This window comes from Lemur catta, chromosome 13 (assembly GCF_020740605.2).
Source record: "Lemur catta isolate mLemCat1 chromosome 13, mLemCat1.pri, whole genome shotgun sequence".
Classification (NCBI taxonomy): Eukaryota; Metazoa; Chordata; class Mammalia; order Primates; family Lemuridae; genus Lemur; species Lemur catta.
In genome coordinates this window covers 32,039,879-32,067,536 of record NC_059140.1, presented here as the reverse complement: position 1 = coordinate 32,067,536, position 27,658 = coordinate 32,039,879, and positions in this window count along the sequence as shown.

Here is a 27,658-nt window from a genome sequence, read left to right as displayed (position 1 = left end):
ATCGCCAAAGCTCCTGAGAGAAGGAATAAAGATGAAAAGAGCAAAAATATATGGCTGCAGGGATATCTTCTCTCCAGGAGTACCGGAAACTGCTGGCTTCCAGGTTCAAGCTGATCACACTGCAGGGTTGCTGTCAAGAAACAGAAAGCAGAGGAAGCTTACAGTTAGGTGAGTCTTAATTATGTTTTTATGTTATCCTGCATTCTGAGACCCTTCACTACCCTATTACTGTTTTACAACCCCAAAGTAAAATTGCATCTGAAATCTTACATGTTTCCACTATATTTCTTTGAATTTTTGGCTATCCAGCCAAAGGCTGAAAAGTATACTGGATAATTACTTATCAAAAATAACTTGAGTTTCAGTGCAAAGGAACAAGGATTTACTAAGGTAATAACTGAATAGGTTAGTAATTTTGTGATCCAACAAAGAGAAAAAAATATCTAAAATATACATGTATTTTAGGAAGGAAAACAGACATTATACGTCTTTGAATCACTGGGTTAGAAGTCTTGTACCTAACCCCTGATTTTCCCCCCAAATAACCTACAATGGTTCTCTAAGATCCAGGCCTTAGGCGATTTTCACAACACTGTTGTATTTGAGGTGTTTTGTGTATAATAGCCATTATTAATATTGTTATGCATCCCTATTTTTTCATACTAGAAAAATAATTAACCAATACACAACTCAGAATATACTTAGTTCAATGTAAGGAAAGGGATCCCATTTTCTTCCGCTTTTGCTTCCTTTAAAACAACTACTTCTTTTAGAACAACCTCCTTTGAGCTGTGCTATAACTTGTCAATGTATGAATATGAGCTTGAACCTTTTATTTGATGAAATTGTTTTAAAAAATTCTAAAGCGTGTGACTTTAGAAGTTCATCTTTAAAGCAGGCATGTGCCTAAAAGGGTTATCCCATGTTCTTTCTATAGTAATTAATCAGTAATGGGGGTTGGTGGGAGCGGAGAGAGAGGGGCGATGGGAGAGAGGAGGAAGAGGAAGAGATCTCTGTTTATTTATTTTTTCCTTATATGGGCCACTAACTTGATCATGAGGGTCCCACTCTCCAATTCTAATCTAAGCCTAATCACCTCCCAAAGGCTCCACCTCCAACTACCATCACATTGTAGATTGAGGCTTCAAAAAATGAATTTTGTATGAGACACATTCAGCCCATTACTCCAGGAAACTCAGTACGGATTTATAAAACATGCAAAAGATACATATAATAAACCGCAATAAAAAATAAAAGATTCATACGTTTCTATCCACCTAAGAAGTTTTAGGATAAGTGGAAGATAACCAACTTTTGAAAAACTGGTTAGGTGAGGAATCATGTCTTTGATACAGTACTTGCTTCTATAAATCTTAATATTTCAATGTTAGGTACTTAGTAACTAAAGTTATTATCCTCTATTCCTGAGAAGAAGAGTGTTAAAATATGATCTGGAGGCACCATATGCAATCGTTCTTGGATTAGTAAATATGTTTGAGAAAATAAATTTGCCAGTCTAGGAATTTTCTAGAACATGCAAATAATTTTCTGGAAAATAACAGAACAGAAAAACATAATTTAAATACTTTTCACATGTCTATTCCATTCTCAAAGTAAGATCACATTTATTTTACTTGTTTGTAAAGCATTTTAACATGTTTTCTATCTTTCCTAACTTCAGAATTTTATCAACTAGCTATTCAACTGCTTTGAGTACTCCTGTTACCTATTAAAAATAATACCAATTACTATAAATCTGGTAGGTCTCAAGAGAAACATTAAATATTCAGAGAACCAAACAACATTTAAAACATTTGTTTTATTTTCGTTCCTGTATTCTGTATGTCAGTGTTTAATTTTATTTTTAAATGTCAAAGTTATTTTTTGTTGTTTCATTTTTGAGTACACATACTCTCTTCAGTTCTATAATTCAATTTTCATTTAGGTACTTCTGTTAACAATTCCTTCACAGACACTACCTGGTCCAGTTATTTAAGACCAATTGTTAGTCTTCCTTGAATATATAACACACAATTAAGTGACTTCCATGTTTCTTAGCTTACCATATAGATGAGAAGGGCATCTCCAGATGTAAACAAAGAGAGGAAATAAGCCGTTATTGAGATCTGCTTTAGCAAAATGAAGCAGCATCTCCTAGGGATATGACTGGGATAAAAAATTCAGTGCTAAAGCTAAGGAAGGGTCAGTGATGATGTACACAACCTGATTAGGTACTAGTTCCTGAGAGAAAGACCATTTTGGGCAAATAATTTTATCTCATTATGACCATGTTTTCATAAACCTATTTCTAAAAATCAAGTCAATATAAATTATGGCGAGGATAACGGATTTTGATGTTAGGAAGTTCACCCAACTCCTTTTACCTCTCCAAAAATGTACTGTGGCCTTGAGATCCTCAACTATGAAATGAGGATGGGAAATCAATTACCTGATAGAAATTTTATTAATGTTAAATAAGCAGTCAATTAAACCCTTGTCACAATATTTGATATATAGTAAATATTCTGTAATATTACCTGCTCTTAGTCATATTTTATTAACCACTACTGAAGTCTATATTTTTCCATCTCTTCTAACACCCTGTTGAAATCACCATTTTGGGGCTAAACTATTTTAAAAGCCTATTAAAGCTGTTTCTTACTCACCCTAACACATAGTCGTTTTCTCCCTCTACTTTGTAGGTAGACTGTTTATTTTAAAATTGCAATTCTGATTCTTCCACTTTTCTGTTTAAAAATTTTGTGTCCTAGCTTCCAATGCTAAAGCCCCAAACATGGCCTATAGGACACTAAATAACCTTGCCTAAATCTCCTGTTTTTGTCATCATTAAACCCTCACCCTCTATGTCTGCTAATATGTTATCAAGCCTTTTGTCGTTGGTGGTTGTGTGTTTATGTCAAGATCTTTCTCCCATTGATCTTCTCACTAACAAATCCCACACCCCAAACTTGTAATTTGTTCCCTTGTCCCATCTCTGCACAACTAATTGTTTATCCTTCATGTTTGAACTTCATTTATCAACCAATCTTCCCTTAATGCTCAGGTCTCACTCCTAGAATAGTACTTAAATATCTATTCCTACATGGCTTTCTATAATATATATCCTTTGTAACACTCATCCTACTTGTATTTATTTGTTAAATACATCTCTTCCTTCTTAGCCATGTGGTTTACTTTGGCCAGTGTAATGAGTAGCAAGCCACTGGTTCGAAGATATGAGTGACACGTGGAGCAGATGTTATTCTAATCCACATGTTGGAACCAATATTTGACAAGCCCAGGACCACATTAGCTCAATCCCAGGTGAGTGGCAGAGATTAAAAATCTAAGGCCTGGTGCCATGGCTCATGCCTGTAATCCTAGCCCTCTGGGAGGCCGAGGCGGGTGGATCGCTCGAGGTCAGGAGTTCGAGACCAGCCTGAGCGAGACCCCGTCTCCACTAAAAATAGAAAGAAATTATCTGAACAACTAAAAATATATATAGAAAAAATTAGCCGGGCATGGTGGCACATGCCTGTAGTCCCAGATACTCGGGAGGCTGAGGCAGGAGGATTGCTTAAGCCCAGGAGTTTGAGATTGCTGTGAGCTAGGCTGATGCCAGGGCACTCACTCTAGCCCGGGCAACAAAGTGAGACTCTGTCTCAAAAAAAAAAAAAAAAATCTAAATTTTATTGTAATATGCCAATGAGTTCTGGTAGGCCTTGGTGTGCAAAAATTATCTCTATCTACCTACCTATCTTTTGGTATCAAACCAGGTTAATCAGAGTTAGGCAACTGCAACAATGTATTACAAATAAATTTAATTTGGTAACAAGTTCCCTTAGGGAGTCATATATACTGAAAAGACTTATTTTTAGAAAAAAAAATAGTATATAAACATGAACTCCTTCTGGTCCTAATCTGCTGTTTCTCTATCCCAACCTCATAATCTAAAATTAAAGATAAAATTGATCAAAATGAGAATACCGGTGGTTTCCTTAATGATTTGTTCCTGTTAGACCTGGATGCTATGTGAATCTTCTTATATATGGTAAACATAATACTGTGTTGAGCACTTTTATCCTTGAAGATGTATAAATGACAAGATTTTATACAACAAAGATAATGCGTATGATTTTCTACCTTCATTAAAAAGGCTGACATCTATTCCAAGTAAGCGATATAGGGATTATAAAGAATCTACTTCCATATAGAGACATAGAGTACATATTGGCTTGATAATCATACAACAGTCCTAAGTCTTCTTTTGTTAAAATTTAATAAGCCTTATTTCCCACCTACTCTGCCTACATGGGGTTTTTGTTTGTCTGATGCTTACTCTTTGAAACAAATAAAGCTTAAATTCATTCTAGTAAACTTTACCCTGCTTATTTAGCTCGTTGTTTTAGGTTGTTTTGTCTTTTGTGCTATGTGGGTGCGTGTTAATAAAAATTCTATTAATCAGTCTACAGTTCAATATTCAATACTTCATCTAAATATTTGATCAGCATAATGTCATGAATCCTCATCAAATTATATTATCAATCAATAAACTGCATAAATCTAATAATGAAGCCCTGCACTGTGTATCAGCACCTTAGGAATTGTTAAATATTCTTTTTTAAAAAACTATTTAAATAATTTATTAAATATTCTCTTCTACTTTTTTGCAGTATTCTGTAGTCTGGTCTTTGGAGTTTAGAAATTTTTGCCAGTGTTAACACTGGAGGGCAGCTATATATTGTAAACATAAAATATTCTGTCAGACTCTTGAATGTACAAAAATAAAGTTAGAGAATTTATTTTATTATGTGTTTAACATTTAAGAGATATTGCTATGTAATTTCTATATGTTTCCATACAATACATCTGTATACAACGAAGAAAATCACAATGTGGTGGTTATTACAATATAAAGAGTTATGCGTAGTTTTTCAGGAGATAAGTACTAAAATCCATAGTTACTTTTTAAATTGTACACATTAGCTAATTAATTTCCTCAGAATGCTGCATAACTAAATCTAATTGTGCACATTCACTATTTAATTTCCTCATAATGCTGTACAAATAAATCTACAATAGAAAATAAATAAAAATAATAAACCCTTAAAAATATTCTGAATGAACCAGAGTTTCCCTTTTTCTCCTTTATGGTAACAACTAAGAACAGTGAGGACAATTGCTTTGATGTCCTTTCTGTGCTTATTTTGGAAGACTGAAAATTATAGTAATATATTACACAGGTTCTTACCAGCAAGGACACATTTGTTATTATTAGTTCAGTTGAAAGAGATACGTAGTTTTAATAGGTTTACATTGTTTTTTATATTTGTGCAAGTCTTAACAAAGGGATAAATTAAATTTGACTGTAATATGCCCACCAGATACATAATAATAGATGCTGACTTCTTGCATTCATAAAACTGCTCCGTACAAATATATTATCTTTGTGCAAATGATAAAAGACAATATTTTACATGCAGAAATTAAATATTTTGTATTTTATGAAGGGATAAATATCTCATGAGTTAGCAATCACCAATAAAAGTGAAGTAAATTGCAAATTAAAGGATACTACAAACTCTAGAAATGTGACTGACTTACATTTTATAGGTTTCTTATGTTCTTAGTTTGTTACTGATATTTTTGAAAGTTTCTGTTTCAAGTAAAGGAGTTATTAACATCAAGGAATTGGCTTAAATTTTGATTCAATTCAAAAGGCTTATCTGAAATTCTTTAATATTTGTTTCATAAAGCAAAGAGAATTAAAGAATACCAAGAAACAGCTTGGTGCCCTTGGAAAGAAAGAAAGCACTATGGGAACTTACATCTCTGCAAAACATGATCATGGGTTGGCTAAATCCAATTAAAATGAAGCCTTTGAATACAAGTTAACTTGGCCTCAAAAGAACAGCATGCCCTACATAGACTTAGTTTAAAAAATGGAGGAGAAGAATTTAAAATATAACAAAGAAAATTAGGAAATATATAAAAATAAACAAGTAGTTATTTGGATAGTTTAAAATATACTTAGTATAGTTTAAAATTGCTGTGTTGTGATTCATATTCAAGATCCTAAAATGTTCATAAATTGTTTGAAATTGTTGATGCATTACAAAATGCATATGCATTAGAGAATGTTGGGTAGTGGCAGCTGGTAAAAATTTCAAATGCTATAGAAAACCCCCTACAATCCTGCTCTAAAGAAAATACACACCGACAATATCAGATGTTCATTTTGCATCATACAAAAGCCAATGCTCCTTTATGGGTTACAGCATACTAAGAAAAAACAATTTCTATGGAAGCCTGTAGCCCTAGGGGAGAATAGAGGATTTATAATACAATAACACTGATAGTTTTACCATCAATTCTTCATTTATAGCCAGCTCAAATGCTTTTCAATTGTTATGTATATCCTGGAATCATTGCATAGAATGTATCTGATATCTTTTACTAAACTAATCATCAGTAAAATGACAACTGTCAAAAATATCCTGCCAAGAAATCATATATAAAATATAATTTTATTTATGCAATTTCCAGCACTAAGGAAATGACAGAGCTAGTATTCTTTCCTATGCCTAGTGTAAGGTCTTTGCCATCTATATTTAAAACAAAAATTGTCAGCTATTTCAATAATATTATCAAAAAGACTATTTTAAAAATATGACTAAAATAAATATTAACAATGAACCATGCTGCTTTTTATATTGAATAAAGAAATATAGAATATGGACAAAATTAAGCTATGATTATCACATTTAGTAATACTCATTCAAAACATCACAAAAGACATTTTTACAATAATTTAAAAAATTCTTGCAATATACAATGCTATGTTTATAAAGTTTTACTACACTTATTATAAATGGTTAGAAGACACCATTTAGTTCTCTTTAGGGTGAGAGAAAAACAAAATGCCACAAATAAAGATAAAATTGATCTTTTGGCTATGGTAAGAATAAGAGATATAATACATAGCAAATAGTACATTTTGCTTTGTTGTCAGAAAATATCATTGTGTTAAGCAATAAACTATGCTTAAGATATGAAAAATATTAACATCATATAATATGTTAACAAATTATGCTAATATATGATAAAACAAATAATAGAGTTGATTGTCCTGTATGACAACCATAAAATTTATTGTTATAAGAGTTTGCCTTAGCATTTGCATATTTTGTTTCTTGAATTTTTCCAACATACTTTATATTTATTAACTTAATCATCACAAAGATCCAATCAGAATCTGGGCACAGAATAGTTAAATAGCTTCACCAAGGTTGGCCAAAAACCAAGAAACAAGACAGAGATTTGACAGTCTATTTTCTCTTTTTTGTAAATAATTTTTATTTCAAACTATTAGGGGGCACAAGTGTTCTTGTTACATGGATGAACTGTATAATGCTGAAGTCAGGGCTTTTAATGTGCCCATGACCAGAATAATGTACATGCTATCCTATAGGTAAGTTTTTAATCCCTCACCCTCTCCCACCCTCTCCCTTTCTTTGTTTCCCATGTCCTTTACACCACTTTATGACTATGTGTACTTCCCACGTATTAGTGAGAACAGGTGGTGGTTATTTTTCCATTGCTGAGATACTTCACTTTAGGATAAAGTTCTCCAGTTCCATCCAAATTGCTGCAAAAGATATTATTTCATTTATTTTCATGGTTCAGTAATACTCTATGGTTTGTATGTGCCTATTCTCTTTATCACTTGATGGGCAGATGGATTGGTTCCATATCTTTGCACTTATGAATTGTGCTGCAATAAACTTTATGGTATAGGTATCTTTTTGATAGAATGAGAATGATTTATTTTCCTTTGGGTACCTACACAGTAGTAGGATTGTTAGTTTGAATGGTAGGTCTACTTTTAGTTCTGTGAGGAATCTCTATACTGTCTTTCATAGAGGTTATACTAGTTTGCATTCCCAGCAACAGTGTATAATCATTCCCTGTCACCACATCATGATAATATCTATAGTTTTTTGACTTTTTAATAATGGTCAATATAACAGGAGTAAGGCAGTATCTCATTGTGGCTTTAATTTTCATCTCCTTGATGATTAATGATGTTGAATATTTTTTCATATGTCTGCTGGCCATTTATGTATCTTTGTTTGAAAAATCTGTGTTCATGTCTTTTGCATGCTTTTTAATGGGGTTATTTGTTTATTTCATGCTGATTTGCTTGAGTCGTTTCAGATTCTAGATATTAGAGCTTTGTCAGATGTATAGTTTGCAAATATTTTCTCACTTTCTGTAGGTTGTCTGTTTGTTGATTATTTCCTTTGCTGTGCAGAAGCTTTTAATTTTAAATAAGTCTTACTTATTTATTTTTGGTATTGCTGTATTTGGCTTTGGGGTCTTATTCATAAATTCTGTGCCTAGGCCAATGTGTAAAAGAGTTTTTCCTATGATTTCTTTCAGAACTTTTATGGCTTCAGGTCTTACACTTAGGCTTTTAATCCATCATGAGTTAATTTTTATATATGGCAAGCAACAAGAATACTGTTTCATTTCTCAGCATGTGACTATCCAATTTTCCTACCACCATTTAGTAACTAAAGTGTCCTTTCCCCAGTGTATGTTTCTTGTTTGCTTTGTCAAAAAACAGTTGATTGTAGCTATAAGGTTTTATTTCTGGGTTCGCTATTCTGTTCCATTGGTGTATATGTCTCTACCTTTATACCAGTACCATACTGTTTTGGTTACGATAACCTTGTAGTATAATTTGAACTCAGGTAACATGATGCCTCCAGATTCATTCTTTTTGCTTAAGATTGCTTTAGTTATTCAGTTGTTTTTTCGGTTCAACATGAAGCTTAGGATTATTTTTTTTAGACCTGTGCAAAATTATGTTTGGGATTTTGATGGAAATTTTATCAAATCTGTAAATCACTTAGGGCAGTATGGACATTTTTAACAATGTTGATTCTTCAAATCTATGATCATGTGATTTTTTTACAATTTGTTTGTAGTCATCTGTGATTTCTTTCATCAGTGTTTTGTAGTTCTCCTTGTAGAGATCTTTCACCTTCTTTGTAAAGTATATCCCTAGGTGTTTTATTTTCTTTTTAACTATTGTGAATGGTATTGAATCTTTGATTTGACTCTCAGTTTGACTGTTATTAGTATGGAAAAATGATATTGATTTTTCTAAATTGATTTTGTAACCAGAGACTATGCTGAATCTGTTTATCAATTCTAGCAGTCTTTTCGTGGATTCCTTAGGGTTTTCTAGATGCAAGATTGTATCATCAGCAAACAGGTATAATTTGACCTTCTTCCAAATTATTACAGAATGGCCTTCCTTTCTTTTTCTTGCATGATTGCTCTGTCTAGGACTTCAAATATTATTGTGAACACAATTGGTGACAGTGAACACCCTTGTCTTATTCAAGTTCTTAGGGGGAATGCTTTCAACTTTTTCCCATTCGGTATGATGTTTACTGTGGGTTTGTCATATATAGCTTTTATTATTTTGAGGTAGGTTTCTTATGTGTCTAGTTTATTGAAGATTTTTATGAAGAAAGGATGCTGCATTTATTGAACGCTTTTTCTGCATCTTTTCAGATGATTATGTGGTCTTTGTTTTTACTTCTGTTAATATGGTGAATCACATTTACTGATTTGCATATGTTCAACCATCCTTTGATCCCTAGGATGAAACTTAAAACTTGATCATGGTGGATTACCTTTTTGATGTGATGTTCAATTCATTTTGCTAGTATTTTGTAGAGAATTTTTGCATCTATTTTCATAAGGGATATTGGGCTGTAGCTTTCCTTTTTGGTTGTGTCCTTTTCTGGCTTTGGTATACTGGCTTCATAGAATGAGTTAGGGAGGGTATCTTTATCTCAATGTTATGGAACAGTTTCAGTAGAATTGGTGCCAGTTCTTCTTTGTAGGTCTGGTAGAATTATACAAGTCCATTTCAATATATGATTTATAAATATTTTTCTTCAAGCCTCAAGCTTCTAATTCTCTTAACAATTTATTTTATAGAGCAGAAGTTTCTAACAAAGTAGAGATGAAATACATTTTATCATTTATGGTGCATGTTCTTCTTGTCACATCTATATTTTTTGTCGAAATTAAGTTCATACAATTATCCAGTGATTATTCAGAATTGTTTGTAGTTTTAATTGTTAGAGTTTGCTCCATGATCTATTTTGAGTTAATTTTTGTGTGTGGTTCACTTTTTTTTTTTGCCCAATGGACGTCCATTGTTCCAGCACCATTTATTAAAAATGCTCACTTTCTCCAAAAACAGATGTTTTTTCAACTTTTTCAAAAATCAATTGACCATACTGTATCTATTTGTAGTGTCCTTTTTTGTGTTTTAGTCATGTATAAATCTAACCTTTCTTCAATATAACAGTATCATGAGTACTGTAACTTTATGCTAACTCGGGATGCCGGAGGTATGAGTGCTCCAACTTTATTCTCCTTTTTTCAAAATTATATAAATTTTAATGGATTTGTTATACACATTCTAGAATAAGCTTGTCAAATTCTATCCAATATTTGTAATATTTAGTTATTTATTTAGCTGTAATATTTAAATTGCATTGAATCTATACATTATTTTAAGAAGAATTGACATTTAATAATATTGAGTCTTCTAATCCTTGAAAATTATATATCTATCCATTTATTTTACTCCTCTTTTATTTCTTCCATTAAGATTTTATTGTTTTTAGGACACAAATATTAGACATATTTTGCAATTTTATGCTTAACAATTGTGTATGCTATTATAAATGATAATTTTTGACTCAATTTCCAAATGTTAGCTGCTGGTATAAAGAAATATGATTGAATATTTTACATTTAATTTATCCTGCAACCTTGATACATTCTTAACTGTTTTGTTACAAATAGTGTTTTAAACATACAATACCTACGAATAATTAGACATAAAGACTGACTTCAGGGAAATTATAACTTTACTGATTAGAATTGAATTGATTAGTGGAAATAGTAAATTTTGAAATTTTGAGCTATTTCCTAAGGTTATAAAAATGAAACATTATAGAGTTTATTTGTAAATGTTGGATAAAATTTTTAATAATGTGCCTAAAGACACTGAAAGCCTGAGCATCAGTCTTTTTGCCTTATTTATTTGTTTCTTTACCAATATTAATCAGTGTACTTTATAGAGCTGCAGGAGCTAACCTTGAGATGTAATGATTATATTTTTCACTGACTGCTATGGAAGAGAATTTATCTCTGAGTTTGGAGATAGAGGAAACTTCACCTGCTACTTTGCCACTAGTCTGGATTTGAGCTAAACTTTATTTTTTCTTCTAAACATCAAATTAATTAAAAACAAAAAATAAATTCCTTTATGCAGGTTATTAGCAGGGCCACAAGGTTTTAAATTTCATGTCAGGAAATTTTCCTTTGTTTTTTTTTTTTTTTTCCCCTGACTTGATGGGTCCTGAGATACTCATATAAAGTAGAGGTAGAAAAATATATCCTTCTTTTCCAAAAAAAAGTGTATATTTTCTCTTCTAAAAATAAATTTAGATCAGATTAAGATTTTAGTATTGTCAAGGTGATTTTTATTTCCTTTATAAGTAGTAATGAAGGATGAGTTGACATAGTTGATTGGGTCAATTAAGTAGGCTCTTACATGTTTGTGTTCATTGTGTGAGTTTTCTTTGGTTACAAATGCAATTAAAAAGTACATTCAAAGTAATTTTCAAAATGATTCTAGACCAAAGTACATATCAGTGGCATCTAAGCCAATTCTGGCCATCCTTCCCAAGAGAACTCAGCGCTTTAAAATAATCTATCATGTGGCAATTCTGGTATGCAAGCATGAAAGTTATCCCTATAGTTGGTAAATCTGTGTGTTTGTATTATCTTCTGAACTCTGAAGTGAAGGCAGACCAGCAGAATGGGAATATATTGATTGCATCCTGCTTTGGCCAGTGATTTGGAAATTTGGGCTTTTATTTTGGCCTTTTTCATCAGGCCATATCAACACATATGTCTTCATTGGTTCTGGATGAAATATATATGATTTTCACCAAGTATGAATCAAGTCATAAAGTAAGGAAATGCTCTCTGATCCAAAATGGTGTTGTTTAATCTTTGAACATTAGCAACTTCTATTGTGTCCTAGCAAATCCTACAATTTGATTTGACTAATTCATCACAAGCAGTGAGATTGGAAGGCATTGCTGATAAGTATTTTATAGCTGCCTTCTCAGATTGTGGCCTAATCTGTTTGTAAGAAATTGATGCTTTATCAAACCTTTCTGATAAAGTGTCAGAAACAAAAATCACATCAATCAGTATAAAATTGTTTAATTACTCTTGGTTTTAGAAAAGCAAAAACAACAACTGCAAAAAAAAACCTAAACAAACAAACAAGCCTTCTGTTCTGGGGCAACAATTAGGTGAATATATCTATGTTGTTATCAGGATTTAATGCAAGGCTGATTTTTTTGTTAAATACCTTACATGCTCAGACAGAGACTTTTTAAAATCTCCACTGGCAAGAGTATTTAATATAGCTCTTATTGTTTTAAATGTAAATACTTTTACTTCATATGAAAAATCTGAAGTAATTGAGGATTGAGGAAGAAATTTCTTTTCTCTGCCAGCTCAGCATGGGTGCATTTCATTTTTATGTAAGATTTTAAAATTTGAATTATAGAATTAGCATCTCACCTTAAACTTGTTGTAAAACAAATTAGTTATATACATTCCCAGGAGTTCATTTTTTTTCCTGGAAAGTTAGAGGCCCAGTAAACTTTTACTCTTGCCCTCTTGTACTGCAGTCTCTCTTGTAAAAGGTATGTAATAATTTTTTTTCTTACAGGTTAGATCATCACTTCAGAGAGAACTGAAATTGTAACATTCCATAATTTGAGTAAATTTATTAAGTGGTTATTAACAAAATTAGTATATGGAGGACAGGTCTGAAAAATGAATTTTTCAACATAGAAAAGTAAGCTTCCCTGTGGGAAATATAAAAAGGAAAAAATACATATTAACATTTAGTTAAAAGGTGTAAACTATGCTCTCCTTAGTAAAACATAATGGCTAGTGCACTTCTGGGACATTCCTCACTTTGACTCATTTTATTTTTCTCTTACCACCTTCTGAGATAGGGTCAGTGGTCATCTTCCTCTGAATGACTCACCCAGATCTTGAGGTTGAGGGGTGATGAAGGAATGAATGGTCATGTTGCTTCATCCCAGGAGCTGCCCCAGATACTTGCAGTTTAAATGCGTTGACTTATAAAGCTACAACGTTTACCTTTGAAATTCCAAGATAGTTTCATTTAGTAAAACTGAAATTTTAAGAAGCATTTTCTACTTTAATTATCTTCTTTTCCAATATAACAGCTTGTCTCTCCTTTAGATGGAAATGTAGAGAAGAAATCCAATTTTTGTTTGAATAATATTCATGTCCCAACTGAGTTCTGACAGTAACCAGAGATAGTGTTTTAAATTTATTCTTTTAATTGGCAAATGAAAAATTGTATATCTTTTCATTCTCTTTTCTTAAAGCACAAATTTTCTGTGCATAGATAAGCCTCACACAACTTCGTGAATAAAATGCAACCTTAATGTTTTATAATTATAAATTGCAAATGCTTCCTACTGAAAGGAAATTTTATTCAATAGCTTTAAAACTAAGAATTAGAGAGTTATAATATTGTATAAGATTGTATACTATCGGGAAAATTGGATTTTAATCCAAAAGTCACTTAATGCTTCTAGGTAAATTAAACTTCTCAAGAAATTGAATTTTTAATGGGCTTTAGTTTAAACATGGCTATATATTTTATTCTTGTTGCAATAGTGCAGGTAAACAGAATCAAACAGGCAATAAGCATGGCATTTAATTCATCTAGACATTGGATTTAGCACAAATGCTAAAATAGGTAAAGCTTTCTAAAGACCATACATTTTCTTTGTAAGCCAGAAATTGTTACCTAAAATAGTAACAGAAGAAAGTTAAATGCGTTTTTGTAACAAAATTGTTATAATTTAATAAATAATTTTTTATAAATAAATTCTTGCAAAGGTAACATAACACTACAAATTATACACATTTTTATAACTCTTCTATTTAAACATTGTAGATCTCTGTCTCTGTCTCTTGCTAATTTCTAATACTTCTCTGATATATTTTGGTATCAACTTTAACATTTTAAGAGTAATATGTATATATTTTTTAAAAATCTAATTGACTATAAGGAATTTGAGAAAATAAAAATACCAAGTCAGTTCATGCTAATTGAGATAAAGACTTTTAAAAAGATATAATGTGTGTTTTTTCAATTCACAATGAAATAGATGAACAGTTAACACTCATAGGTGTGTGCATATTAATACTTAATATATTTGCATATGTGCTTATGAATATGAGTAGACAATTTTAAATCATAGTGTTATAAATAAAATTAAAATTGCATCAATCAATATAAAACTGTTTAATTCTTCTTGTTGAAAAAGTTATGTACTTTCTTGCTTTAATCAATAATGATAGAAGTTATAATAAAACATAATTATAACCAGATTATGTTTAATTATACATGGACAATCAACTTTTTTTTCATCAAACAACCTAATTTTCTGAGGTATAAATTTCAGCAATAAATTTTGCTATTAAATTCAGGGCTGAGAAAGATTTTATTTAGAGTTAGATCTTTGAATCACTGTAATAGAGAGTACTAAATCAGCAGTTATTTTGGTACATACAAGCAGATCACTCACTACAATATTACTAATAGCATCATAATTATAGAAATACTGGTTAGTATCCCTTTGATATACTAATTTCTTTTTCTTTCAATAAATACCCAGTAGTGGGATTGCTGGATCATATTGTAGCTCTATTTTTAGTTTTTTGAGAAATTTCATTACTGTTTTCCATAGAGGCTTTACTAATTTACATTCCCACTAAAGTATATGAGTTCCCTTTTCTCCACATCCTCAAAAACATCTGTTAGTTTTTGTCTTTTTAATAATAGCCATTCTATCTGGGGTAAGATAATATCTCATTGTGGTTTTGATTTGCATTTCCCTATTAATTAGTAATCTTGATCACTTTTCATATACCAATTAGCCATTTGTATGTCTTCTTTCGAGAAATGTCTGTTCATGTCCTTTATGTCCTTTGTCCACTTTTTTTTTTTTTTTTTTGAGACAGAGTCTCACTCTGTTGCCCGGGCTAGAGTGAGTGCCGTGGCATCAGCCTAGCTCACAGCAACCTCAAACTCCTGGGCTTAAGCAATCCTACTGCCTCAGCCTCCCCTTTGTCCACTTTTTAATGGTATTGTTTTGGTTGCTTTTGAGTTTTTAGAGTTCCTTGTATATTCTATTGTTCTCTTATTGGCTGAAAATTTGAAAATATTTTCTCCCATTCAACCGGTTGTCTCTTTACTCTGTTGATTGTTTCCTTTACTGTGCAGAAGCTTTTCAGTTAAGTATTGTAGAATATAGAATCAATCTAAGTGTCCATCAATGGACAAATGGATAAAGTAAATATGGCATATAAGAACAATGGAATACTATTTGATAATAAGAAATGACATTATGTCATTTGCAGCAACATGAATGATACTAGAAGTCATTAAGGGAAGTGAAATAAGCCAGACACAGAACAAATTTCATATGTTCTCATTCATGTATGGGAGCTAAAAAAGTTTATTTCATGGAAGTAGAGAAAAGAATAGATACTGGAAGGTGGAAAGAGTGTGTGAATGGGAGAAGGAAATGAAAAGGGATTGTTCAATGGTATAAATATACAGCTAGATAGAAGGCATAAGTTCTAATGTTTGATATCACAGTAGGGTGACTATAGTTAGCAACGTATTATATATTTCAAAGCAGCTAGAAGAGAGAACTTGCAAAGTTCCCAACATGTAGAAATAATAAATACTCAAGGTGATGGATGCCCCATTTACCCAGATGTAATCATTACACATTCTGTGCATGTAATACATTCTGTGCATGGAGTAAATGTAACAAAATATCACATGCACTCCATAAATATGTAAAGTATTATGTATCAATTAAATAAAAATATTAAAAAAGAAATACTGGGTACTGCCATTAATAAATAAAATATATAGTTAAAATTAAATTTTATCTTTATTTCATTCTTATAATTTTTTATTTTTCTATATTTTATCACATAAATTTTTTATATCCTAGAATATATTTGTAATAGATGTATACTGTTTTCATAATTGAATATGATCCCTAAAGAAAATATTTTAAAATTAATTCTTTGTATTCCTATAGAAGTGTTTCCTCTTCCAGAAAATTAGGGGACTTTCCCAGTTTGTTTTTCTCTGATGCATTCTAAAATCCTAGAAGATTGCTTGATATGTATAGGTACTCAAAAGTTTTTGTGAAAAAAAAAGCTAAATTGTATTTGCAAGTTTCATGGTGGTTGCTCTAGTTTATTGATCTACAGTATTTTATAAGCCAAAATTTATTCATCTATTTGGAAAGATGCATTTGGGGACATTTGGGTTCATTTCAATTTTTGCCTGATACAAATATGCTGTTATGCACATCTTTGTACATGTATCCATGAATAACTGAATGGAAATTATGAGTTGTATTTGTTTACTTATTGTTCTTACATCATTGAGTCAAAATCAATGTATATTCCGTGAAAGTATACTCACACAGCTCAGGCTACACACTGCCAAGAAATTTTGAGATATAAGCAAGTAAGTTTCAGGTAAATCTTTGTTTCATAGATAGTTATTTCATCTTATAGACACATTGTTGGATGCTTCTTTCAATTGTGATCAAACTTCTGATAATGAAGTAAGGACTTGGTAAGCTCCCAGCCTTAGCATTTCTATGATTTAACCTCTTAACCATTTTATCAGCATCTGTAGACTTAGTCATTTCTAAGTCTCAAGTCTGACTTCAGTTGGAGTGAAATACAAGCTGTTTAATTCTGTCATTCATTGTCTTACATATAGGCTGTATACTTCTAAACAAGATAGGAAAGCTTACATGAAAACAAAACTAAAAATAAAGAACAAAAACATGTTAAAGGACCATCTAAAATAAATAACAATAAAATATAAAATAATCAGTTTAACTGTTTTATGTATTAAAATGAAAATTAGTTATACATTTCTAAATATGTATAGAATGAATATTTAGGAAAAGGACTGATCCATATGGAAGCTGTGAAGAGCAATTTGTTTTCTTCAAATTTTAAAAATATGATTAGCACTGGTCAATTTTTATGTTTGTCTTGCTGAGGCAGCAGACTTCCACACCACAGAGCATAAAGGAATGAAAATTGACTCATAAAACATTTTGAGAACAGATGTTACCAGATACTTAGTCATATTAAAAGAAGTGGTCCCACTAAACATTTGACATGGATTCATACTTTGCTTACTGGGGTGGATTTTGTGTTTTATAATTACAGTAGCAGAAATAAATTTGATTAATAACATGCACACTTATGCATTTAATATAAGATGTCACAGTTGGGTTTAATCATTTATTGGAGTACATAATATAAGCCTGAAAATAAATGTATAATTATACATTCTTAAGTCCTTTTATCTAAGATTTATATAAAATTTTATCTCAATAATGTATGATTTGTATTATTTTTTAAACAATATCTAGGGAAACAAACAAATTAGTTTATGAAAAATAGAATGGTGGCACTGAGTATAAGGTCCATAGAAGTTGTTTCTTTGCTGGTGTGATATCTGATTGAAGAAATAAATCACTCTCCCCTTATATGTCAGCTCAAGCTGAGCTCTGGAGACAATTTCTGTTTTATAAGTTTAATCCTTATATTAGAGACACCTTTGCTTTGTAACTATTCTTCTGAAATTCCAAATTATGCATATGGGTCCCAAAACCCATATACATAATTGACAGATTATTCTGAAAGTAAAAATAATCTTGTTTAACATGTAGACATGGATATATTATTAGATAATCAACTTTTTGTGAGCTACTAAATAGTAAAGTAAGTAAATTTTTCTTATAAATTCCATTACCTATTAACATTCGTAGATTTTTTTTTTATTATAACAGATTTTCAGGGCATGAGTGTTTTTTTGTTACATGGATGGACTGCACAGCAGTGAAGTTATGACTTTTAGTGTATCCATCACCTGAATAGTGCACTTTGTACCAGAACAATAATTTTTGTTCCCTCACCCTCCTTCCACCCTCCACCATTCTGAGTCTCCAAAGTCCATTGTACCATTCTGTGTGACCTTGTTTACCTATAATTTAGCTTTCACTTATAAGTGATTACATGTGGTATATTTTTTTGTTCCAAAGATACTTAGGATAATGATCTCCACTTCTGTCAAGTTGCTGTGAAACATATTTTTATCATTTTATCATTCTTTTTTTATGTCTGAATGGTATTCCATAGTGTATGTGTGGGGTGTGTGTGTGTGTGTGTGTATATATATATATATATATGTACATATATATATATATATCACTTATTTTTACCCTCTAGTCAGTTGATGGGCACTTGTTAAACAAGATTATTCCATTTCTTTACATTTGTGAATTCTGCTGCATTAAACATATGAGTGAATGTGTCTTTTTGATATAACTACCTCTTTTCCTTTGGGTAGATACCAAGTAGTGGGATTCAAATTGTAGGTCTGTTTTTAGTTCTTTCATGACTTTCCATACTGTTTTTCATAGAGTTTTCACTAGTTTGCATTACCCCCAATGACGTGTATAAGCATTCCTTTTTCACCTCATCATGATAATAGCCACTGTTTTTTGACTTTTTAATAATGGCCATTCCGACAGGAGTAAGGTGGTATCTCTTTGTGGTTTTAATTTTTATTTCCCTGATTATTAGTGATGTTGAAAATATTTTTATATATTTGCTGGCCATTTGTATATCTTTTTTTGAAAAACGTTTGTTCATGTATTTTGCTCATTTTTTAATGGAGTCTTTTATTTTCTTCTAGCTGATTTGTTTGAGTTCCTTGTAGATTCTGGATATTAGTCCTTTGTGGGATATATAGTTTGTGAATATTTTCTCCCATTCTGTAGGTTGTCTATTTACTCTGTTGATTATTTCTTTTGCTGTGCAGAAACTTCTTAATTTAAATCTCATTTATTTATTTTTGTTTTTATTGTATTTGCTCTTGGGGTCTTTGTCATAAATTCTTTGCCTTGGGCAATGTCAAGAAGAATTTTTTGTAAGTTTTCTTCTAGAATTTTTATTGTTTCAGGTCTTAAATTTAAGTCTTTAATCCATCTTGGGTTAATTTTTGTATATGGTGAGAGATAGGGATCCAATTTTGTTCTTCTGCATGTGGCTATCTTGAACAGTCATACTCATCAGCGTAAAAATACTCAAAAGTAAAAACTCACAACTCTTATGGAATAGTTAACACAAGGAAGAATACAAAGCAACTGGTTACAATCAACATGTTGACTAGAACAGTTTCTCACTTCTCAATGTTAATATTGAATGTAAAGTCTTAGATTTTTTAAAATAATGCTTTCAGTTGTGGACATATTCATGATATATAAAGTTTAGAAGACTATGAATTACATTCTACATGTTTGAAGGAAAAGTACATAGTAGGCTGGGCATACATATTAACACATACTAGTTTAGCCCTACCAATAATTTACCTCTGGTAGAGTAGCAGATTTATAAGTAATATTTTCCTAATTCTACTTCACAAAAGTTAATAAGTTAATGATTTTGTCTTATTACAGAATAATAATATATAATCTATAAATTAAACAATATATGAAATAACCATAGTAACAATATATGAAATTTTAAAATATTTATAGGAGGGCAGAGAATTTTTAGGGAGTAAAGTTACTTGTCTAAACTTTGAGGATAAGTGAGACTGTAGTGTTTTGGCTGTGGGAGAGACATTTCTAGGATGTTTCACAGAATTACTAGGGTGTTGGTTCCATTGCCTGAGGTTCTGATTTTAGCTGAGATAGATATCTCAGTCATAGAAATTATGTAACTGAGGGGGGAAAGGCAAATGTTAGTCATTCATTCAGTGATAGTCAGCAGATCTAGAAACCAAACCAGCATGTAGAAATAAGAAAGTAATTGTTCCCTACTTACAGTTCAAGAGCTTTGGTTTTGTGTTTGATTTTTTTTTGTTTAATGTTTTTTTATATGAATTTTATTTAATATGTAATGATGGGGTAAGGTTTAGAAACCAATGGAAAAAGTTATAAAGAAGAAAAGAATGAAGTGAGGCAAGAACAAATATAATCATGCTCTGATTTCACTTTGCTTTTGACAGTTATTTTTTAAGTCAGCATTGAGTTGGATTTATCATATTCTAGTTTTCAAAAATCAAGTTGGTTCTATTATGATTCCCCTGGAAACTTGGAGAATGATATCTACACTTACATTTATACCTAATTTGTTATCTTAATCTATCTATATCAACCTGTATTCCCAAAAGTATATATAAAATAGCCATAGAAATAAAATTTTTGCATATATGAAAATATATCTCATTCAGATATAAACAATTTATTAACAAGTAAGGATATAGGACCAAAAAACACCAAAAAACAATACATTCATATCCTCAATATAAAAATTATATTGCATTATTTTAATAGAACTATATTTAGCTTTTTGTCTTATTAATCCCCCTGAAACTTTAGCCTAATTAAAATGGCTTCTATTATTTGAGAAAATCAAATATATTTAATGTGAAAACATAGTTCTAAGGATCTTTTGAATTTAACTATGGCTACTTTCAAAGAGATTAAATTCCCAAGTTGAGCATATACTTTTGGCAATTTACTTTCATGAAAGATGAATACAAGTAATTACACAGGTTTTCTTATGTCAGACAAATTGTAAGGTTGATTTCCAATATCCAGCCTCCTATTATTCATGTCTTTGTGTAATTCCCTCTACATGAGTATGGACAAGACCTGCAACTTGCTTCTAAACAACAAAATACGGCAATGGAAATATGATATTACTTTCACAATTACCTCATGTGGTACAAAACTTTATCTTGCTAGCAAACTCAGACTCATGGTAGTTACTCCCTTGGGATGCTTGATGAAATAAGTAGCCATGTTGGGAATGCCCATGTGACTAAGACTGTGGGCATCCTCGAGAAACAGAGAATGGCATACAGGAAGAAGCAGGACCTTCAGTGCTACCATAGATTCTGCCAACAACCTGTACGATCATGCAGGCAATCCTCCAGAGGAGAGTTTGTCCTGGCTCACTCCTTGGTTTAGCCCTTTTGAGACCTTATCTGATTGTCTTTAACAGACAACGAGGTAAGCCATGTGTAGATGCCTGAGCCACAGATCCATGAGATAATGAGTATTTTTAAAGACTGTTAGGTTTTTTGTAAATTTCTCAGCAATACAAAACTAATACAATGGAGACATTTCCAAATCTATTCATTGAATAGACATGTTTTATGTACCTAAAACCTTAATTAGAATCAGGTTCTTGCTTTCTTATTCAAGCAAACAGCCTCATTGGTGGTGTGTAGTTTGTGTTATATCAAAAGAGAAAGGTCTGATTGCCTTCTAAAAGGTAACTATGAATAAGGTGGTGACTGATCACTGAATTATATAATTTCTCTTCAGACTTTCATCTTATAATTTCATCTATAAATGGGTTTTGGTTGAATAATTTATTTCATTAATGATTATATGATTTTCGGATTCTCATATTTCTTTCACATTTACTAGATGAAATTCTTTTTGTAAAGGGAACTTTCTTTCATCAACTAGAGTTATTTGATTACCTTGATAAATAAAGTATTTAAGAGAGGCAGAGTAAATAATTTTCTCTGTAATTGCCAAATTTTAGGGTAGGAAGTTAATACTTCAATGGTGACCATTAAGTTTTTGTACTATATTTTATTTGGGTCACCTTATTTCCTTTTGAAAGTTTTACCATAAATTTCATAAATTTTAAATCCCTTTGTTTTGAATATATATTCAATTTATTTCAATTATTAATTAAATCATTAATATTATAAAATTGTCCCATATTTGGTCCTATAGGGTCCTTTATGCTGGTGTCTCTCCTTTGACATACTTCACTGTTTAGTTAGCTTCCTTGCCTTCTGACAGAAGTTGTCCTAGAATCTATATCCTTCAAATTGTCCTTTATCTCTTTAGTGGGAAATGATACTTAGAGTTCACAATTTGGGTTCTACCACTTGGTATCAGTTTCCATTTAGAAGTTATTGCCTTTTGGCTTTCTGAGTGAGCAAATGTAAGAAATATGCAGTTTTGAAAAAAATTATATGTGTTTCAATTTTAACATTTCAGAGCTCTCACATAATTTCTTTTATTCTGAAAAGCTATGTTCATAATTCCTTTAAATACTTTTTTCTGAATAGTGACAAATAGAATTACTTATAAAATATTATATGATAATTTCAAAATAATATCACTTTTACAATTACTAGAAAAATAAACAATTTAATATGACCACAGAGCTATATTTGTTATTTAAACATATCTTATTATGAATACATAATCAAAATATTCTGTTTTAAAGTCAATTAAAATATTTTTATCTATGTGGTTTTGTTATTAACATGAAACACAGATTCATTCATTTCATTTTCAATTTTTAGGAAGTGCGTTTTTATTTTTGCTTTAATTTTATACTTTAAACATACAAAATATTTGTATGGCTCCAAAGTCCAGTTATATAAAGTATAATCAGAGATGTTTCATTTGTATCCCTTTTCTTCCACCCTAATTTGCATCATTTATAGCTATGGTCCCCAACCCTCAGGCTGCCGACCAAAACTGGTCTGTGGCCTGCTAGGAACCAGGCTGCACAGCAGAAGTTGAATGGCAGGCAAGCTAGCAAAGCTTCATCTGCGTTTACAGCTGCTCCCCATCACTCTAGCACGTCTTGGGCTTCTCCTCCTGTCAGATCAGCAGCAGCAGCAGCGGCATTAGATTCCCATGTTGCAAACCCTACTGTAAACTACACATGCAAGAGATCTAGGTTGCACGCTCCTTATGAGAATCTAATGCCTGATAATGTGAGGTGGAAATGAGGCAGTGATACTACCGCTGGAGAGCGGCCACAAATACAGAGTATTGTTAGCGAAATTTGACTGTACAGAGACCGTAATAAATCAATTCCTTTCAGATTCATATCAAAACCCTATAAGTGACTATTAAACTGCATCTGGTAGCAGGCTTTATAGTGGCTAGTGAGTTGATGTACTTCAATTGTACAGCTGCATCTGGTGGCAGGCTTTAATTCAGAACCTGATACTTATTTTATTTTATTCATGGCCTGCCCATTATTTTATTTACCTCTTTCATCTGTGCTTCTTTCCTGGACTGTGCACTTGTCTCAGTCATAGTTTTGGTAAGCCCATAAGCTAACCCTAAATGCTAACCCAGAAATGAGCAAAAAACAAATGTTTCTGGAAGACTTCTTTGTAAATGGGGAAAAACCCAATGATGAGAGAACAGAAGATTCTAAGACTGCCAACAAAAAGCTGCATTTAAAAGAAAGAGTCCTACTTAAATTATAGGTCCATTGCAACAGGTGATCCACATTTTCCAAGCCCACTTTGTATAATATGTGGTAACCAACTACCCAACGAAGCCAAGAAACATTCAAAACGGCTTTGCCACATGGAGATCAACCACCTTGCATGAAAAGACAACCCTTTGGAGTTTTTCAGAGGAAAAAAAAAAAAACATGAACACGAACAGAAGCAATAATTGAAGGCCACGACTTCATCAAATGTGTCTGCACTAAGAGCATCATTCTTAGTGGCTAACCACATTGCTAAAGATAAGCAGCCCTTTACTATTGGTGAAGAGTTGATCCTACCTGCTGCTAATGACATTTACCATGAAGTTTTAGGAAAGGCTGCAGTTCAAAAGGTGGCATGTGTTCCTCTTTTGGCTAGGACCATAACTAGACAAATTGATGAAATAGCAGAGATTATTGAGGAACAATTGTTAGTGTTAATGAGTCACCATGGTATGCAGTCCAGGTTGACTTGATGAATCTACCGATGTTGACAAGGCAACAATGTTTGTTTTTGTGTGATATATTTTTCAGGAGCATGTGCATGAGGATATGTTATGTGTACTTTTGTTGCCACCCAACACCACAGCTGCAGAACTATTCAAGTTTTGGAATGATTACAAATCGGGAAAACTGAATTGGTCATTTTGTGTCAGTATACGCATGGACAGAGCAGCTGCCATGACTGGACGGTTTTCTGGTTTCATTACTTGGGTCAAGGAAGCCACTTCTGAATGTGAATCTAGGCACTGCGTCATCCATAGAGCAAATGCTGGCTAGCTGAAAAATGTCACCTGAACTAACCAACGTTTTGCAGGATGTGATTAAAGTTATCAACCACAATAAAGTACATGCCCTTAGCTCATGTCTGTTTATGCAGCTCTGAGAGGAGATGGACGCAGAGCACACACGTCTTCTGTCACACACACAAGTGAGTTGGCTTTCTGAAGGTAGATCACTGGCCAGAGTTTTTGAGTTATGAGAGCCACTCCAGAGATTTCTTTTAGAAAAACAGTCACCACTGGCAGCACATTTCAGTGACACAGAATGGGTCACAAAACTTGCTTATTTGTGTGACATATTCAATCTACTCAATGAGCTCAATCTGTCACTTCAAGGGAGAATGACAACTGTGTTCAAGTTGGCAGATAAAGTAGCTGCATTCAAAGCCTAACTGGAATTATGGGGGTGACCAGTGAACACTAGGATTGTTGACATGTTTCAAACATTAGTAGAGATTTTGAAAGAAACTGAGCCGGGGCCGTCTTTCTCCCAGCTGGTGCGTGATCACCTATCTCAGGTTTCAAAAGAGTTTAAACATTACTTCCTAACCACAAAAGACCCCCAAGCTGGGAAGGAACGGGGCCATGACCCATTTGTGAATAAGCCAGGTGAATTAACTTTGTGCTAGAAGAGGATCAACTGCTTGAGATTGACAGTGGCCATAACTGTATATTTGAGACAACTTCAAATCTCCATACATTCTGGAATAAAGTCAAGGCAGAATACCCTGAGATCACTACAAAAGCACTGAGAAGCCTGTTTCCATTTCCAACATCCTATCTTTGTGAAGCTGGGTTTTTTGCAGTGATAGCAACCAAAATGAGATTATGGAGTAGACTGGACATCAGCAACACACTTCTCATGTCAGAGTGTCACTATCCCCCATCACCCGCAGATGGGCCATCTAGTTGCAGGAAAACAAGTTCAGGGCTCCCACTGATTCTGCATTACGGTGAGTTGTATAATTATTTCATTATATATTACAACGTAATAATAGAAATGAAGTACACAATAAATTTAATGTACTTGAATTGTCCCCAAACCATCACTAGCCCACCTGAGTCCATGGAAAAATTGTCTTCCATGAATGTGGTGCCAAAATATTTGTGACTGCTGATTCTGGTGACATGGAAGTCTACTGATTGATTGCTACATGATCTGACATACCACAATGCTTGATATCTATTAGACTAGACTAGGCAAGAAAACTTTTCTCAATTTAGATATAATTGGTGTCATTTCTTTACTTTCTATTACTATTACTACTAGGTTTTATGTCATTTTTTCTGTTCAGCATTTTGGAATTGTTACAAGAGATTTTCTTTTGTGATTATTAACATACGCAGTGTCTAAGATGATTTTTACTGAATACTTTTATAAAAGGCAATTATTGAAAATTACTAAAATTTCTGTTTAAAATATTCACTTTAAAAATATGCAGGCATGATAAACTGCTTTTTGTTTGTTTTGTCATTTTTACATACTTCTAAATATTTTGTCTTTTTTTCCTTACTGCCATTTTAGGGAAATCCAAAATCCAGCTGTCTTTCTCTCATAAGCAAATTTTTAGAGGTTTCTATTTTTGTAAATGACAGTTGCATTGAGGTGTAATTCAACTGTGATAACCTTCTTCCTTTTAAAGTGCACAATTGGTGGTTTTCAATTTATTCAAAGTGTTGTACAATCATCTCTATCTAATTGTACAACACCAAAAGAAAGTCAGTACCCACTAGCAGTCACTACCCATTCTTCTTCAACCCTAGATCCTGAAAAACACTAATCTTTCTGTCTTTAAAGGTTTGCCTTAAAATATTTTTTAATAAAATGGTAATGCTATGTGGATTTTATCACCATAAAAACTAGTAGAGTTTGGAATATCAAGAAATCAATCAAATTGTGACATCAGGAAAAAATAAAATTTTGAAGAAACTTGGTGATTATTAGTTGACTATAGTTAGGAAAATCACAAGAGAGAAGAATTTTCTTTAGGGGCATATTGTCATTAATGTGGAAAGACTACCTACTACTTTGGCATAATATCACATAAATAGCAATTTTCCTCTTGATAAATCAGGAAAAAATTGCTTATTGCAAATTAATCTGTTCTAGCAGCAATATATCAGGGGAATTATTTTTTAGAAAATATTGACACATAACAATTGCACATATGTATGGAGTACAATGTGATATTTCTTTACACATAATTATTGTTTAATGAGCAAATCAGGGTAATCAGCATATTTATCACCTCAAACAGCAATCATTTCTTTGGAGTAAGAACATTCAAAATCCTCTCTTCTAGCTATTGTGATTTATGTAATACCTTGTTATTAAATATAGTCACTCTGCTGAGCAACAGAATACCTGAATTTATTCCTCCTAACACTAACTTTGTACCATTGACCAATTTCTCCCTTTCCCCCATCCTCCTCCATCTCTGGTAACCACTGTTCTACTCTCTACTTCTTTGAGACCAACTTTTTTAGATTTCACATTGGAGTGATATCATGTGATATTCGTCTTTCTGTGTCTGACTTGTTTCACTTAACATAATGTCCTTTAGGTACATCCATGTTGTTGCAAATAACAGAAATCCATTATTTTTATGGCTGAATAGTATTCCATTGTGTATGTATATAGATTTTCTTTACCCATTCATCTACTGTTGGACACTTAGGTCGATTCTATATCTTGGCTATTGTGAATGGGGAAAAATCATTAAATCTAGAAAAAAGTAAGAATGGAGAGAGTTTTCTGACATGACATTAATACTAGTTTTAAAAAATATATAAAATATTACAGTAGTTATAATGATGCATTCATGGTTTTAAAACTGTTTTGTAATTCGTGTTTTCTTATTATTAAGAATCATCTGCCTTTAACAGTAAGCTCTTAGTTTTCTTCTGCATTAATTTGAATGTATCTTATATTTGCAAATGAACTGTAAAGTTACATGCAGAGATTAAGAGTACCTAAGTATTAATCTAATTATTTCATTTCTTGTCTATCTAACTTTGTTAAGGAACAATACCTTGAACCTCAATGTCTCATGTCTTAAATAAAAATAACGTTATATTTTATCACATTTTAGTAGAAATAAATAGGAAAAATCACATTTTATTAATTCTAAAGGAAATATTATTTTTCACATTTTTCTTATCTGAAACTAGAGTGCAAGTTATATCTGATGAAATCTCATGATTAATTGGAGAGATTTCTTCTTTGTTATTTAGATACATTTCACAAATGGTAATGTTGGGTTTGAAGTAATGTAGTGTATATCCTGCCTAATATGATACCTATCACATAGCAGATA